At 42.5% G+C, this 17,298-nt stretch overlaps 1 pseudogene; it reads right to left on the minus strand.

The window, feature by feature from the left end:
• Positions 1–1,033: 1,033 nt before the first annotated feature.
• Positions 1,034–1,552, minus strand: LOC111157112 (annotated as a pseudogene).
• Between the last annotated feature and the right edge of the window lie 15,746 nt (positions 1,553–17,298).

The raw sequence follows: 17,298 nt of genomic DNA on the forward strand, positions 1-17,298 counted from the left end.
AGTCGGCTACAGAAGAGCAGGTGTGCAGGATATGCCAAGTCCTGGGTCCTCTCTGATCTTGGTTCCTAACCTAATCAACTCTGAAACTACCCTCCGTGTGTTCCTCATGCTTCAGGCCCCATGTCCTTTCAACACATCGTCTGACTGCTCTTTTTGACTCATCACAAAATGGTATTGGTGTTTCCACATTCCACAGACCAAACAACAGTGGATCGACCAAGATGAACTTTTTTTTTTTTTTTCCTCCTGGCGCTTGAATGTTTGAGGGGATGGGTGTTTCAGGAGAACAAAAGCCCTGCGTTTAGATTCATCCAAAATTATCCCTCATAGTCCCCTCTTCCTGCACCACATCCACGAAAGGAAAGGTGTCTTGTCCAGATGTGTAAAGATGGTTTGCCTGTCACATAGACATGCTAGTACATAGAAAGGGGAACATTATCTAGGGAAAGTGGCCTTTTGAAAAACAAGTGAGTTAGAATCACACCCGTGATTTCCACCAACATTGCATAAGCTAAACCTCGCAGCTCCATGACGAGCAGTGTCTTCTGGGAAGAGCTCGGGCATGCCGTTCCTTTCCGAAGGAGCTGCCACACGGCTTCCATTCCCAGCACGACACTCTGTAGAATATCTGGGTATTCTAGAGTTGCTTGAGTATAACCCCATAGGTGAGAACACATCGTTGAATATTTTGGGAACTGGCATTGATTTTCCTCTTGTTTTATTCCCACCTTCTTGCAGGAAAAGTAGATGTAATTATGAGGGGCAGGCGTTTCCATGCAGTTCCTTATTCTAGGAACTGCCTGAGATCAATCTGCCCTTCAGATTGTTCAAAAGACTAAGACAAATAAAATGTGAGTGGAAAGTCTGCTGAATTACGTTGTAGGAAAATAGAACAATACCTTCAGGTCAGGCTCTATAAATGTTCTCTATGGAGTGAAAGCTTCAGAACATGTTTTGTTTTGTTTTGTTTTTTTTCTGTTAAAGAGTTGCTTTATTTAATACAAAACATACAAACTATTAAATACTAAGTAATTTAAATATCGAAGTCATAGCAAACAGGTGGTAATTCAACATCCAGAGGCAACAGAACGTTTGGAGACTGCAACAGATTAGACTCCCATTCAAGGGGAGGTGTGCAATCTGGTGTTCTTCAGGCAGGTCGAAACTCTCAAAATCTAAAGGATTGAAGGGAAAGAATTTTTCTATTTCTGGGTAGGTGTCATCAGAGGCAGGAACAGAGCTTTTTGACAGTCTTCTTGGTCACCTTTTTGGCAGAGAAGGTTGGCTGCTTCTGTTTGAGAGGTCCACTAGTCTTTACTGAATTTTCTGTGGCTCTGTTGACAGTTCCCAAAGCCTTTCTTGCAGCTCTAGGTATGGCTGTTTGAGCATCAAACATTTTGCCTACCCGTGGTGTTGAAACCTGAGATCTCCCATCTAAAACTTTGACTGGAGGCCTTGACCCCAGCTTCAGCCCATCCTTGGGAGCCACACGGGTGCCTGGTTCTCCATTTTCCTTATCAACATAATATTTCCATTTTCCATGACCCACCATTTAACATTATTCATAGTCTCTTATAATCTGTGTGAACATGACCACAGCTGATTTTTTTAAAGGTTTTATTTATTTATTTGACAAACAGAGGTCACAAGTAGGCAGAGAGAGAGGGGAGGAAGCAGGCTCTCCACTGAGCAGAGAGCCCGATGCGGGGCTTGATCCCAGGACCCTGAGATCATGACCTGAGCCAAAGGCAGAGGCTTACCCCACTGAGCCACCCAGGTACCCCACAGCTGATGTTTTGAAATAATTCTACTTTATTCCCTTCAGGGACTTTCTGAAATCAGAAAAGGCATCTATATAGTGTCCACAAGGACCACCTACTTTATATACATCTCAGTCTGTTCCAGCAGCTGTAAGAGAGTACCATGGACATCCCCTGGGGTGCTGGGGAGATTTATAAGAAAACAACATTTATGTCTCCCACTTTGGAGACTGGAGGTCTACCATCAAGGCACCTACAGATCCTGTATCTGGAGAGGACCCACTTCCTGATCCACAGAGAGCTTCTCACTGGTGCTCACAGTGGAATGGGTGAATGGGTTTTCTGGAATCTCTTCTGTAGGGACATTAATTCCACAAGAGGTGTTCCAACATATGACCCAATCCGTTCCCAACACCAACAGCTTGGGAGTTAGGATTTCAATATACGAATTTGGGTGGGTCTGGGGAACACAAGCACTCAGTCCATAGCAATCTGCGTATGTTTATTTTTCTTTTATCCAACCACCTACCAGCTACTTACCAGGGGTTGCACAGGCAAATAGGCAAGCATGTATGCAATATGTATTTATGTATTTCTTTCTTTTATCCAACCATATGAACTACTTGCCAGGGGTTACAAGGACAAATAGGCAACTATGTATATGATGTGTATATAAATATATATTTTTCTTTTATCCAACCATAAGGACTACTTACCAGGGGTTACAAGGGCAAATGGACAACCATGTATCCAGTATATATACTTTTCTTTTATCGAACCTTACCAACTGCTTACCAGGGGTTAAACAGGCCGATACAGAAGGTCTATGCACTCCTTGAGTTTACATTCAAGGTCAGAGATGGGCAGGAAGCAAGAAGAAAAATACACACATGAATATTTGTTCCCTCACCTGATGGGTGTCCATGAATCCTGAGATGCCACCCAATACCGCCCCCATGTTAAAAACCATTCCATCATGCCTTGCAGAGAAAAATCATAACTCAAGGAAAACATTGCAAGGGAGATCCAAGTAAGCCAATCTTCCTAAAGTTCTCAAGACACCAAGACATTCCCACCGTTCTGTGGCTGTGGGGACAGACAGTATGGCCATGACAAAATGAAACACCACAAATTGACCAGTGATGGGCAAATGGTCAGAAATCAATCTTTACCCACAGTCCCAGCTCTGAACCTAAAAACGACCTTCATGCTCCGTGTTTCCATCCTAGCCAGCTAGAGCAGAGCCCACAAATCGCCGGGGTTTGGGCTGTTTGGGTAAGGACTCTGTGAATGGGTCGGAGAAGGAGTCGTAGTGTTTCACCCATCGTGCGCTGGGAATGACGTGGGGGCACTGTGCCTACTGGCTTATCAGCAAACACAACTATAAGCTTCCCACTGCAGATTTCGAACTGGACACCTGTTCTGATCCCTGAACAGATCCACTATCCTGTGCACCAGAGGTGAAGAAATGACACACCCAAGATTTATTACATGGCGTTAGTTACGTAATTTCTTACGGCAGGAGAAAGGAAAAGGAAGAATGATGCACACAGTCTCCCTGGATTTTTCTTTCTTTTTCTTTCTTTTTTTTTTCTTTTAGGTTTTATGATTTTTACTTTAAAAGTCGTTTCGAAGACATCCCCTTAGGTAAAATAGGATATTCTTTATTTTATTACAAGCAAAAGAACCAACTTTAATTCACTTCTCCAGAGATTTTCCAACTTCTATAAGGATGATAATGTGCACCATAACATTTAAGTGACTTCTAGAAAATCTACTATAAGGAATTTCGTTGGAAATTGTGTTGAACTTTTTAAAGCCCCCCCCTTTTTTTAAAGTTTTAATCAGATGCTCCTTATTCTTCAAAAGCCTTTTAATTTAGACTTGGGTGTTTAGCTGCTATGACCAAAAAAATTCCAGAAAGCCCTTTAATTTGATGCCACAGGCTTCGATCATGAGCACAAACACAGGATGTGAAACAGAGGATTTTATTTTAACTTTGTTGACACTGAATTACCAAATAACCAGGATTCAATTGTAAATGTTAACATGGCCATTAACATGATAACCATACTTTCTGTCAAACCAGAGGGACAGTTTAGGTCGAAACTTGTAGTTTCCAATTTTTTATTAAAATTCTTCAGAGCATTTTTATGGAATCATTGCAACAGGACAGCGAATGTCTATGAATGCCACTTAACAGGGTGTGGCAAGAGAATATTTATTTATAGTAAATGTGTTACAGCATAAATGACTCAGTTAAGCGAGTGTGAAGAGTAACATCAGAAAAAGTATGTCAGAATGACAAGCATTGGGCACACAATTCATCCCAATGCCCCAAGTCCATGCCTTTCATATTTTTAAAATAAATTCTTTGATATTTTTTGTACTTTTCTTTTTAAAAGACTAATTTTTTTTTAAAGATTTTATTTGTCAGAGAGAGAGAGAGAGAGAGCACAAGCGGAGGAAGCAGCAGAGGAAGAAGCAGGCTTCCTGCTGAGCAGGGAGCCCAATGAGGGACTCGAACCCAGGACTCTGGAATCATGACCTGAGCTGAAGGCAGACGCTTAACCAACTGAGCCACCCAGGTGTCCCTAAAACACTTTCTTTTTTAGAGTGGTTTTAGTTTCATGGTATTATTGAAAAGAAGGTACAACGATTTCCCATACATACCTCCCATGTCCCACACATGCATGACCTCCTCCATTAATCCACATCACCCACCAACATGGGACATTTGTTACAACCTATGAACTGACAGAGACATGTCACCCTTGGGTAAAGACCATAGTATACGTTGGGGTTCATTCTTGGTGTTGGACCTTCTGATTTTGGTCATGTATGTACCATATCTCATCACAGAGTAATGTCTGTTTCACTGCCCTAAAACTCCCTTGTGCTCTGCCTGTTCATCCTTCCACCCACCCCAACCCTGCAGTGCATACATGGATTCTGTTTCTCTAGGGAAGCCTGAGAAACACAAGGGTTCCTGTCTTCTAATTATGGAGACACCACTTTTAGATAAATCTGTAAATTCATTTTGACGGTGATGACAGATTTCAGGTGTAAGGGTATAAGAAGAAAGGAAAAAGGAAGAGAAAGGTTTTCCCCTGCTTGGGATCAGGAAGAGGAACGAATGTGGCTCGTCAGCCTTGCAAATGACTGGCACCCATCACCCTATGGACAAAATTGTCTCATTGACATCGTGGACCCAGAAGGAGCTGACGGCTGGAGACGTTCTTGCTGAGAAGGGGAGTGCATGGTACCACGTGGCATCATCTACGTGTGGGTAGACCATCTACGTGTGGGTAGACCAGAGTGCTATGGCGTGTTCCAATACACTGAAGCTCAAAAGGTCAAGAAGACACCTGCTATAGGGGGATAGGGTGGGTAATCTCTGTATCACTGGGCCAGTGCTTAGCTTGGGACCACACCAGACATCCAGATCACCAAGCCCCTGGTTTTGAGATGCATTCCGGACTCTGTCTCTTGGAAACCTAGAGACACTTCTGATGAGAAACCACCCTCCAACAAGGGAAGCCAAATTCACCCTTTTGTCAAAATCAGTGACCCCTTCTGGGGAGCACAAGGTAAAGAGAGATAAATCAGATGAGATCTGGCCCCTCTTTTCAGAGGAACAAACTTGACAGGCAGAATAATGTCACACTGGCTTCAACAAGCTCAATTATATGGCTCACAAATGGTGGAAAACTAGCATATTCCTCTAATGTGTTGTAAGATGTTTGATGCTGCTCCATAAATATGACCTCTGTCCCTCCCCACTTTCTCCCTCCTCCCCTGTCTCTCCCTGTTCATCCCTACATATATGCAATGCACACTAGATGCATTCTTCCTTTAAAGCTTCCTGTTGTAAATGGAAGTCAAGACATGAGTTATAAAGGCTCTCTGTCCTTCAAAATGGAAGTCAAGGGATGACTCTCTGTCCTTGAGGACCTCACCATCTCTTGCAAGACCCCAATAGGAAAAGTAGAAGCACAGTGGGGTTTCATGATGGCTACTTCTTCAGACAGCAGTGGACACAAGAAAGGAAGAACTTCTTGAGCCACATACGCATGGTCTTACGGAAAAGCTACTACCACAGTGTTGCCGATGATGTCCAACATGAAGTAACCCAACTCGGAGTCTGAATATTAAGTATGTTTCACAATTAGGGCTGGCACGGAGAGCTATTCCTTTCATGACCCAGTTGGATTTGCTTAACTCCTTTGAAATGTGGCAGCATATGGCAACCAGCAAGAGCCACCTCTCAAACAGAATTTCTGAACGTTCGATCAAAGGAGAATGAATTAAGAAACAAAAAAAGATCCAGCAACCTGATTTGGAAGACATCTGCTCAGTGTCGGCAGGCTCACGTCTGGCTGCTGGCGGCTGTGTAACAAGAATGAAAAGATGGGAGGTTTCAGGGTTCCCACTTCCAGAAGACGCTCGGTGCCTCTGTCTCTCTGTGGTCTGCTGGACAATGCCCACATAATGTCCACAGCAAGGTGTGCAGCATATTGTGGGAGGCAGCAGCCATAGAGAGACAGTTACTCCTTCTCCAGAATCCATAATCTCAAGACCAGATAGGGAGGAGACAGCCATGAGCGATATCCACCTGCTTTTGTAAGGAACCACAACGAACGTCAAACTATGACTGTATGGGAGGGTAGCCTTGGTCAAAAGAGTTGATGTTGGTTTCGAACCCCTTTGGAGATTCCAGGGTGAAACTTGGAGAATTAGATGGAAAAGGCCAAACTTTATTCTAGAATTGGGAGGAATATAGTTCAGTGGGCGTACATCCCTGAAATGCAAGAACACTTCCAATGTGCAGAAATTAGTTACTTAATATGCTTATGGATGGTTTATAGGGTAGGATGCTTTACCAGTGTCCTATTCTTTGCAGTTGTCTCAATCACACCCTCCTTTTACCCAAGGTTTATAGGGTGCTGCTTTCCAGGAAACAGCCTCTGGTTGTCCTAAGGCTACATTAGGGGATTTTGTTTTGTTTTGTTTCTGTTTGGTGTTTTGGTCACAAAGCTCCCTCGGGGTGGGGTTGGGGGAGATGGAGAGGGAGAAAGAGAACCTCAAGCAGACTCTTCACAGAGCATGGAGTCCCACAAGGGGCTACATCCCACGACCCTGAGATCATGAACTGAACTGAAACCAAGACTCACATGCGTAACCAACAGCACCACCCAGGTGCCCAGCCCCCTCAGAAGCTTTAAGGAGGAATTTGCCTTTCCCACCGGAAACATTTTTAACACCGTAGATTTCCAAGCAGTCATTGCATTTCCTCCAAAAGCTAAACATGGAGTCTCCTTATGACTTAGCAGTTCTACTCCTTGATTCATCACCAAACACATTGAACACCAGGACTCATCAGACCTGTGGGCACCAGCCTTCCTTGCAGCACTAGTCACAATGACCAAAAGGTGCATGCTGTCCATTCCAACAGAGGAACGGGTGAGCAAAATGTGGTTCACTCATTGAGTTGATTATGGTGCCTACATACCACGCACCCTTCAAAGGCCAGGAAGTCCCACCACGCGACCACACCAATCAGCCTGGAGGTCATTATGCTATGTGAAATAGCCCCTTTATGAATGGACACGTTCTATTTTTTACCATTTCCAATGAACCTACAGAAGTCACTGTCACAGAGACAGAAAGCAGTGGGTTAGTTCTTAGTAGCTGGGGACACTGATGGGGAGTTAGCATGTCATAAGGTATTTGGAAAGATGGACACGTTCTGGAGCAGAGGATGGGCCTGGTTGCACACAATGGCAACGAACTGCACACCAGCAAATTGGACACTTAAAAATGATGAAAAACATAAATTTTCTACGTGTGCCCCCAAACACCTACACGTGTATAAAGGCCAGCAGAGAGAGTACCAATACCAGGAACAGCTGAATCAAAGAGGGAATGCCCTTATACTGGGGATGCTAGAGAGGGTGCTATGTCCCTGGAACTCAGGGGTTCCCGGTGCCAGTGTCCCTGTGAGAGTACTGAGTCCTCAGATGCACATGGCTTGGGGTGCCCAAACATGCTGAGCTCTGATGCAATTTGACCGACATTCCCACCTTCAACATGAACCATCGATGCAAAGTTGGGAAGCAGCCAAGGTTCCAGGATCAATCACAAGAAGGTCTCAAGGAGATATAGTGATAAGAGGGGGACTCTCCCACCAAGTCAGGACCACCCCCCCCATGACCTTCCAGCTTTCCTGAGATGCCCATGCCTCCCTTTCCTACCCTACCCGCAGTTATTCCTCCAACTCTATAGATGTGTCACCTGGAGGAACTCACGATGATACTTTCTCCATTTCCAACAACATGAGAAATCATAACTTTTCTTGAAGTGTGTGTGCAAAACTAGTCTTTGCATGGAGGGCATCGCTTGTGTGCTTACTATTTCAGGGTAAATGACTCCAAAGTCATAGAGGCTGGTAGACTGGAAACACTGCATTGAGCAGGACATCCCTTTGCCCTCATCTGCCCGGTCCTGAGAACATGGTCATACACCTGTCTCAGCCTCCCTAACCTCTCCCACCATGAACCGATCTGCCCTCATCTGTGCTCAGCTCCCAAAAGCTAAAGCAGAGACGTACGAATGTCCGTGAAGCCAGGAATTGCAAAGACAGCACCAAATTTATAATGAGTCAACTCATAGTCTAAAAATATCTGAAGGGCCATGATCGTGACCCCAAAAAAGAAAGTGAGGGCTCTCTGTGTGTGCTGACACAGAAGAATGTTGTTCATTATTCACTAAAATTGTCCTGTTGCAAAATGGATGCATGTCGAGAGAGCTTTGGAACACTTTCAGATTTTCCTTTACGCTTTCTGCATATCTGGATTTTTTTTTTTTTTTACAAATATGTTGCTGTTGACTATATTTTTACACAAAGACCACTGGATTTTTAAAAATCTGTATTGATGTTTAAAACAGAGGAGTTTCCATCCTTCCTGTTTGCCTTTATATTCTCAGAATAGAACAGTGTTGTTCACGCTATGGGATCCACCAGTCTTTCTGGACCCATAAATAAAGGAACTTCAACATCATACGTACTACTTCTGTGGTAGGAAACTACATAGACCCTTCTGAGAATCTGTGCTGTCTGAATATTCGGAGGCACTATGGATATAGGCTGATTTTATTCAGGAATAAGCAAGCTAGCTTTGCTAATAGAATTTATAGGATTTATGAAGATAATCTATCCAAGACGTCTCTCAGAAATCCATTTGGGCAACTGGAAATACATCGTAAGAATAAAGTGAATTAAATCATGCAACAGGAAAAGCTGAGAATGAACACTTTGGTACAAGGTGGCAAAGCAAACTAAATGAATTTTTCTAGTTTTAAGAAAAAGGTGGTTATGGGGTAATGGTTTTATATTCAACACGAGGATTCTCTTCTCACTTCACTTAAATGATTTTTCTCTTTTGCCAAAACCAGCCCATGAGATAGCTCAGAAAAACTAAATGCCGGAGAGCAGGTAAACACAATGAAAAATGAGGCAATAAACCTTAGGCAAAATAAATTTCAAGGCAGTAATTCATAATCCCAATTAACCAACATACTGGAAGAAGACTCCGTGTCCGTGGCTAATTGTAGGAGTACGGGCAGGAAAACGTTCCAGGTGAGCGCAAGAGGATCGTCCAAAGCTTCCGCCACCAAGAAGCTATAAATTCGGAACGCGGCTGCCTTGTTGATAAAAGAGGAGTCATCTTTACGTCATAATAGAATTTATGGAACATTTTTACACACCTTGGTTTCATTTTATAAAAATGAAGAGACATTTTACAAAAGTCTTTTTGAAGGAAGGAGGCCGTGGGCGTTATCTCTGTTCTGCGGAAGACTAATGGGGAGCTCATAAATACTGAAACTTGTCAAATTCACACATAAACACACACACACAGAGAGAGAGAGAGAGAGAAACCACAGACATACCCTAGAATCATTTTATTCCTTCCCCATACAAAGCTGTCCTTTTGCAGTCTTTCCCTTGGATCACATACATGGAGGCATGCGTTTGAGTTCATATGGGGTTGCCTTTCTTTTCATCGTTTTCTTACAAATGTGCTTTGAAAGACGCCACTTCTTTTTGGTTTCGGGACTGCAACATGTCGCTTGTGCAATTCTCTATGGTCGTCAGCGCTTCTCACACAACACGTACTCTTCATCAGTCTCAAATAACGTATTGCAGGGTTCTTATGTAAGTTCAGTTTAATTAACGCTTCCCGTATTATTAGTTTCAGAGGTAGAGTTTAGTGATTCATCAATTGCTTATAACACCCAGTGGTCATCCCATCACGTGTCCTCTTTAATGTCCTTCACCCTGTTGTTCCAACCCTCAACCCACCTCCCCTATGGTTAAGCATCCTTTTGCTCTTATGGCCTGTCTCCCTCTCTAATTCCATCTTGTTTTTATTTTCCTTCCCTTCCCCTATGCTCCTCTGTTTTCTTTCTTAAATTCCAGCTATGAATGACATCCTATTATAGTTGCCTTTCTCTGACTGACTTATTTCACTTAGCATAATCCCTTCCAGTTCCATCCATGTTGTTGCAAATGGCAAGATTTAATTATTTTAGATGGCTGTGTAATATTCCATTGTGTATATGGACCACATCTTCCTTATCCATTCATCTGTTGATGGACGTCTAGGTTCTTTCCATAGTTTGGCGATTGTGGACATTGCTGCTAGAAACATTAGGTATTTATCCAAAGATTGCAAACAACCTGATTGAAAGGGGCACGTGCAACATATTTCTAATTTTTTGAAGAACCTCCATGTCTGTCTTCCGTAGTGGCTGCACCAATGTACACATAAAATGCATATTTCCAACAGCAAGCGTGTGGTTATGCATGTGTCTATATGGATGACATACTTGTACAGCAAAGGGCCACTGATGTCATCATAAGACTTTACTGCTCATCAGGGCTATAGCACGTAGTCAACTCCAAAGTGAGTTGGTCTAACCCATACAACGGGTCCTAGAGAGTGGCTGGGGGTCTGAACAGGAAAGACAGGGTCTCTGTTCTGTTTCTGCAAAGGCGGCGCTTCTAGTGAAACATGAACCCAAAACACATGAGTTCCAACCACAAGAAAATAATTCAGCAGGGGTGCTGGGTGGTTCATTCGGTTAAGTGTCCTCCTTCAGCTCAGGTCATGATCTGGGCGTCCTGGGATTGAGCCCCATATCAGGCTCTCCGCATGGCGGGAGTCTGCTTTTCCCTCTCAGCCTCCTTCTGTGCTCTCTCTCTTTGTGTCTCAAATAAATAAACAAAATCTTTAAAAAATAAGAAGAAAATAATTCAACAGAGTGATCCCTGCCTGGCATGGGGTCTATCTCAGAACTTCGTAAATGTAAGTGCAAGCATGCCCACCACCACCGCCTGGGATCTGGTGTGTGTATGAGCTTGCCCACAACACCCCTGGGATCTTTCATAAATGAAATCGTGCATGACACCTCCTTCCGATTTGGGTAAAAGGCAGATTCTGTTTCAGCCCCTGAGATTCTGGAATGGCATTTGCCCCCATGACATCATAAGATGGCGGATTCCAGAACCATTCTCTGAGGCACAAGGACCTAGATTTTTTAAGGGTTTCATGGTTTTATGGTCACCGCCAGGCATGCCTGTTGGTTTCCTCCTGTTGAAATGGAGCTGATTGAACACGTCGGCATGGTACCCAGGGTGGGCATGCTATGGGAACCTTGTTGTGTTTTTTATGAGATCTTTTGAGGTATCAATCACCCACCATAGAATGCACTGTTGAAAGGGTCCAAGCCAGTGTGTGTGTATGTGTGTGTGTGTGTATGTGTGTGTGTGTGTGTGTGTGTGTGTTTAGAGTGCAGAGCTGTCCACCCATCAACTCAACCTACCCTAGATCATGTTCATCATCCCACCCACATTTTACACGTGGTTAGTCCCAGCTGATTTCCAGCTCCCTGGCTGGCCACCGCTAATCTCCTTCTCTCTGTGTACATCTGCATATTCAACACAGTGGATATTCAAGGACTCTGACACAGTGTCTTTGGTGATTGGCTTCTTCCACTTACCATTACATCTCCTTTACCATATTTTAAATATGTCCTTTTTTAAAAGACTTTATTTATTTATTTGAGAGAGATCACAAGTAGGCAGAGAGGCAGGTAGACAGAGAGGACACTGGGATCATGGCCTGAGCTGAAGGCAGAGGCCTAACCCATTGAGCCACCCAGGCGCCCCTAAATATGTCCTTTTATGAATAATTCCATCCAGGAAGCAAAGAACATAGCCCTCTACCGGACACTGCGTGTGTAATTTCTGGAGAATGGGTGCATCACAGACATAGACATCCTTCTGTTGAGCTGATTCGCTGGAATCACACTCCCTCAAACCCCACAGTCAATACCAGCTCATGACCATTGGAGTAGGCTTCTGTGGTTTCACACATGGCTTCCAAGAATATTAAATTTCAACTTCTAGGCAGTGATTGCAGCTGGGAACCAACAGAGGCCAAAACCAAAGCACATTTCAAGTTGTGTAATCCAATTCCAGATGCCTGTTTTTCTCCCGTTCTTGCATTTGCTTACTTCTCTCGCTTTTTCTATTAAGTGCAAATGCCACCATCAAAGCATTCTGTGCTTATTTTCCCGCCAAATTGCTTAATAATCCAGTAACAGCAAGGAGTATTCTGAATTCGTTTGTTGCATGAATGCTTCTGTCCCGTCCTCCCAATGGTGGTGGAAAAGAGCGAGATGAATTTAACAATTGCGACCAATCACTTTAAACAGATGTGTGGACAAAATCTAGAATAAGGTATCCATTGGGTAATGGATTTTCTCAGAGTAATACTATCTCCTTTTCTAATAACACAGAATTTTCCTTCAGCATTGTACCAAACATCGAACTCCAATTTTGCATAAAAATGACCTGATTTAAAAAAAAAAAATAAAACCTCTCGAGTTCATTAACACAAAGTGCTGGGAATTCAGCTAAATAATTCTTTCTATAACTAAGCTTGACAGCCCAGCACAAAACGCAAAACCAACAATTTTCCTTTAAAGATCAATACTTTATCAAGGTTTATTACAGTGAGGAAATATTCCTTCTTCGATGGGTTTTCATCCTCTTTCTATCAATAACACCATTCTCCATTTCTGGTAATAGCTTGTCATGGATCATTAGATAAATGCCTTTTTAATAAAGAGAATCCAGGTGTACTGGTAAAATGCTATGACTGAGTATCCTTAATCTTTTGGCTTCATTAGGCAGGGACAGGCTATCATGCTCTTTTCTTACTCATTCTGCTCGAGCTGCCAACCCTTCCCTGTGGCTATTAATGATGACAGCTCATTCATTATTTCATGAGAATACAGAAACATTTCCATCTCCATCCTACATCTTTCTCCATCCCCCCCAGAATGGCAATTTAGAAAGACACTTCCATGCTACAGGAGCTAACTGTCCACATTCCCTTCCCTGGCCAGCATTTCCAACATCTCCATACAAATGCAGAATTAATAGTCATCAGTTCAATGAATTCTGATGATTTTTTTCTCCCTGCTTTTTACATTCTTTACTGATTGGTGTAGGTGGCGCGCGCACACACACACACACACACACACACACACACAGAAATCTGGGAATTGATTATGATTTCTTGAACATCAAATATACTTATTTCCTTCTTAAAAGCCATGTGATAGGGCAATTCTCACTGCGCAAGTGACAGCCTGTGACGCAGAGCCTGAGATATGACCTGAGAAATCACTCAGGTCCACAATCACAGTTGACCTCCATGATCATTAGGTCTCATTTTTAGGAGGACTGAAAACATCCTCTTTCTAAGACGTTAAGTACAAATGGGAGAGAGGAGTCTCTTATCTGATCAAGGGCTAGTATCCAAGATCTATAAAGAGCTTATCAAACTCAGCGCCCAAAGAAACAAAAAATCCAATCGAGAAATGGGCAGAAGACATGAACAGGCATTTCTGCAAAGAAGACATCCAGATGGCCAACAGACACATGAAAAGATACTCCACATCACTCATCCATCAGGGAAATACAAATCAGAACCATAGTGAGATACCACCTCATGCCAGTCAGAATGCCTAAAATTAATCAATCAGGAAATGCCAGGTGTTGCTGAGGATGCAGAGAAATGGGAACCTTCTTGTTTCTGGAAATGCAAGATGGTCCAGCCTCTCTCGAAAACACTATGGAGGTTCCCATTTTCATTAATTTCTAACAAAGAAGACACCTCATTTCTTTTAGCCACATGGGGAGAGGATGGGCAGTTTGCAGAAGGTTAATTTTACTGGGAAAATGGTCATTATTCTGTTCATGTTCTACAGCTCAGGTTTGTAGGTTTACACCAGGAAAGCATAAAGATAACTATGACCTTGGGACTTTTTTTTTTTTTTTTCCAGATGGCCAAGTTGGGAAGGAGTCAGAAAATGCACCAAAGCTGCCGTCAAGTTCTACCAGCCTGAAAATGGAACTGGCAACCACCAGATCTTTCAACAGGTGAATGGGTAAGCACCCTGGGCTGGCTCCATGCAGTGAGATACCATTCAGTGATTCAAAGAAATAATCTGTCCACCCACGGAAACACATGAAGTAAGTTTAAATGCATATTGAGAAGGGAAAGAAGTAATACTGAGAAGGGAAAGAACCTGGAAAGGCTCTGTCCTGTATGATTCCAGCTCGATGATATCCTGGAAAACGCAAAACGATGGTAACAGTTAAAAGGAAGTTGGTGGTGGCCAAGGCCTTGGGGGAGGGAGGGATGAATGGGTAGAACACAGGAGATTTTTACAGCAGTGGAACTATTTTGTACTAACGGCAGACACATGCCATTAGGAATTTGTCCAAACCCATAATACACAAAACCAAGATGGAACCAGTAATGTCAATCAGAACCCCTTGTTAATAATATTGTATCAATATTTGTTCATTGGTTGTAACAGATGTACTATACTAATGCAAGATGTTATTAATAGGGTAGACTGTGTAAGCAGGGAGAGGGATAGGTGGGAACTCCGTACTTCTAATTTCTAAAAAATAAAGCCTGTTACTTTTTTTTTTTTTTTTAGTATTTATTTGACAGAGAGAAATCACAACTAGGCAGAGAGGCAGGCTCCCTGTGGAGCAGAGAGCCCAATGTGGGGCTCGATCCCAGGACCCTGAGATCATGACCTGAGCCGAATGCAGAGGCTTAACCCACTGAGCCACCCAGGCGCCCCAAGCCTGTTACTATTTAAAGGCATTGGTTGTCCTGAGAATGGTAGTGTTTGCCATGGTTTTGGAATGGGTTTTTACCTCAGGAAGGAGCTTAGAAAAAGTCAGTTTGTCTAGGAATCCCTGGCTCAGTCGTTAAGTTTTTGCCTTTGGTTCAGGTCATGATTCCAGGGTCCTGGGATCAAGCCCCGCATCAGACTCCCTGCCCAGACTCCCTCCCAGTGAGGAGCCTGCTTCTCCCTCCCCCTTTGCACCTGCCCCTACTCCTGCTCACTCTCTCTCCAATACATAAGTAGAATCTTTAAAAAAAAAAATCAGTTTGCCAAAATCCCGTGTGGAAATGGGATGTCTATATATTGTTTTTCTTCTCAGAGGATCTGGGCCACCATCCGAAGAACATCTAGGAAGTAGGTTAAACATAGGTTTTATTAAAGGTGGAGAGAAAAATGAAGATGAAGAACACAAAACAGTACTGTTAGCACAACACTGGGTATATTCAAGATGAGCCGTCATCTGTACCTACAGGATGGAAGACACACCTTGACGTGCGTCTCGACCTGTGTTGGCCTTCGTGATTGTTTGAAATAGTCTGTAGGAGTTTTTGTGGGTTTCTGAATCCTTTGAATCACAGTGCAGTGAAAGAATTAGTTCTTCATCTCCCTCTGTAATCTCTATCTCATAAAAAGTGATGGAATCGCTGCCTGATGGCTGGAAATCTTATCCAGAATGACTTCTCTGCCGTTAAGAGGCACATACATATTCTTCTACTTGCTGATCTGAGCTTTGTTATGATTACAAAGAATTAGCCTTCCTGAGAGTTGTTCAGCACTTGGCGGAATACTGGGATTTTTGTCTGCATGGGCAAATGAGACTCCCGTTTACTCTCCATGCCTGGAGGTCCAGAAGTGGGTGATATATTACAGAGCAAAACACAGAAGGAACAGAAGACATGTAGCCATCATGTATGAAGAACATATATTTCTTTCCAAAACATTTCCTTGCCCAATAAGAAAATTTATCCTTGTAGGGGCACCTGGGTGATGCAGTTAGTTAAACACCCATCTGACTCTTGATTTTGGCTCAGGTCATGATCTTAGGGTTTTGAGAGTGAGCTCCACAGTGGCATCAACACTGGTCATGGAGCCTGCTTGAGATTCTCTCTCTCTCTCCCCCTCTCCCCCCACTCACATGTAATATATATGTATCGTTTTACAAAGCGATGACTAATACATACAAGTCAAATGTATCTAATTCTGGTATCTGGGTCAGTGTATGCTGGAGATGGGTTTATGCAATGCTGTATATAAAAGAATTTAAATCGGGGCGCCTGGGTGGCTCAGTGGGTTAAGCCTCTGCCTTCGGCTCAGGTCATGATCCCAGGGTCCTGGGATCGAGCCCCGCATCAGGCTCTCTGCTCCGCAGGGGGCCTGCTTCCCTCTCTCTCTCTGCCTGCCTCTCTGCCTACTTGTGATTCTGTCAAATAAATAAATAAAATCTTTAAAAAAATTTTTAAAAAGAATTTAAATCACTGAAACATCTAATTTATTATAAGTGTTTACACACGTAAACTACTCTATACTGTAATTATATACACACATCACACAGATACTGATATAACATATATGAAATACATATAACATTATGCTATAATGATTACTTAAAGCAATCATATTATATCTAATATTTATTTATTATGTTATACATTATTACACAAACATATAGCAAATGCATTAATTAACATAATTATATCATACATATTAGTTATGAGTATAGAAGATATATTACATACATGCTATATAATATACACATTCATATGTTGTATATAATATGCACATTGTGCACATATGACATATCATATGCATTTAATATACACACATACATATAAAACACATGTAGACACATATTAAATGCATGATATATATTACAGACACATATTATGTAATAGATAAATAAATAAATACATTTAAATATATACATATCTCCATAAAAAAGTCTTAAACTGCAATTTTCTTGAAACGTTGTTCTTGAGAATGGTCATGTGAAATACAGAGCCTTTTCCCACTTCCTGATGAACTTGGAAGCTTCCTGGAGAACACCCTTTGTTCATCAAGCCCCCCTTCTTGGGAGTGCTCCTGTCATAAGGAATGTTGTAGTCAACCACATAACCACACCAATCATGACGTTCCACCAGAATCACAGAATTTTCAAACCTCTCTTTTCCGATCCGCTGTACTTATGGAATTCCTTTGATGTTCCTCCCTAGTCATGTTATAAAGAAAGAAAATCAGTATATGAAGGAGTGCTTTTTTT

The sequence above is a fragment of the Enhydra lutris genome, unplaced genomic scaffold (assembly GCF_002288905.1).
Source record: "Enhydra lutris kenyoni isolate GAN:26980312 unplaced genomic scaffold, ASM228890v2 scaffoldscaffold52, whole genome shotgun sequence".
NCBI lineage: Eukaryota > Metazoa > Chordata > Mammalia > Carnivora > Mustelidae > Enhydra > Enhydra lutris.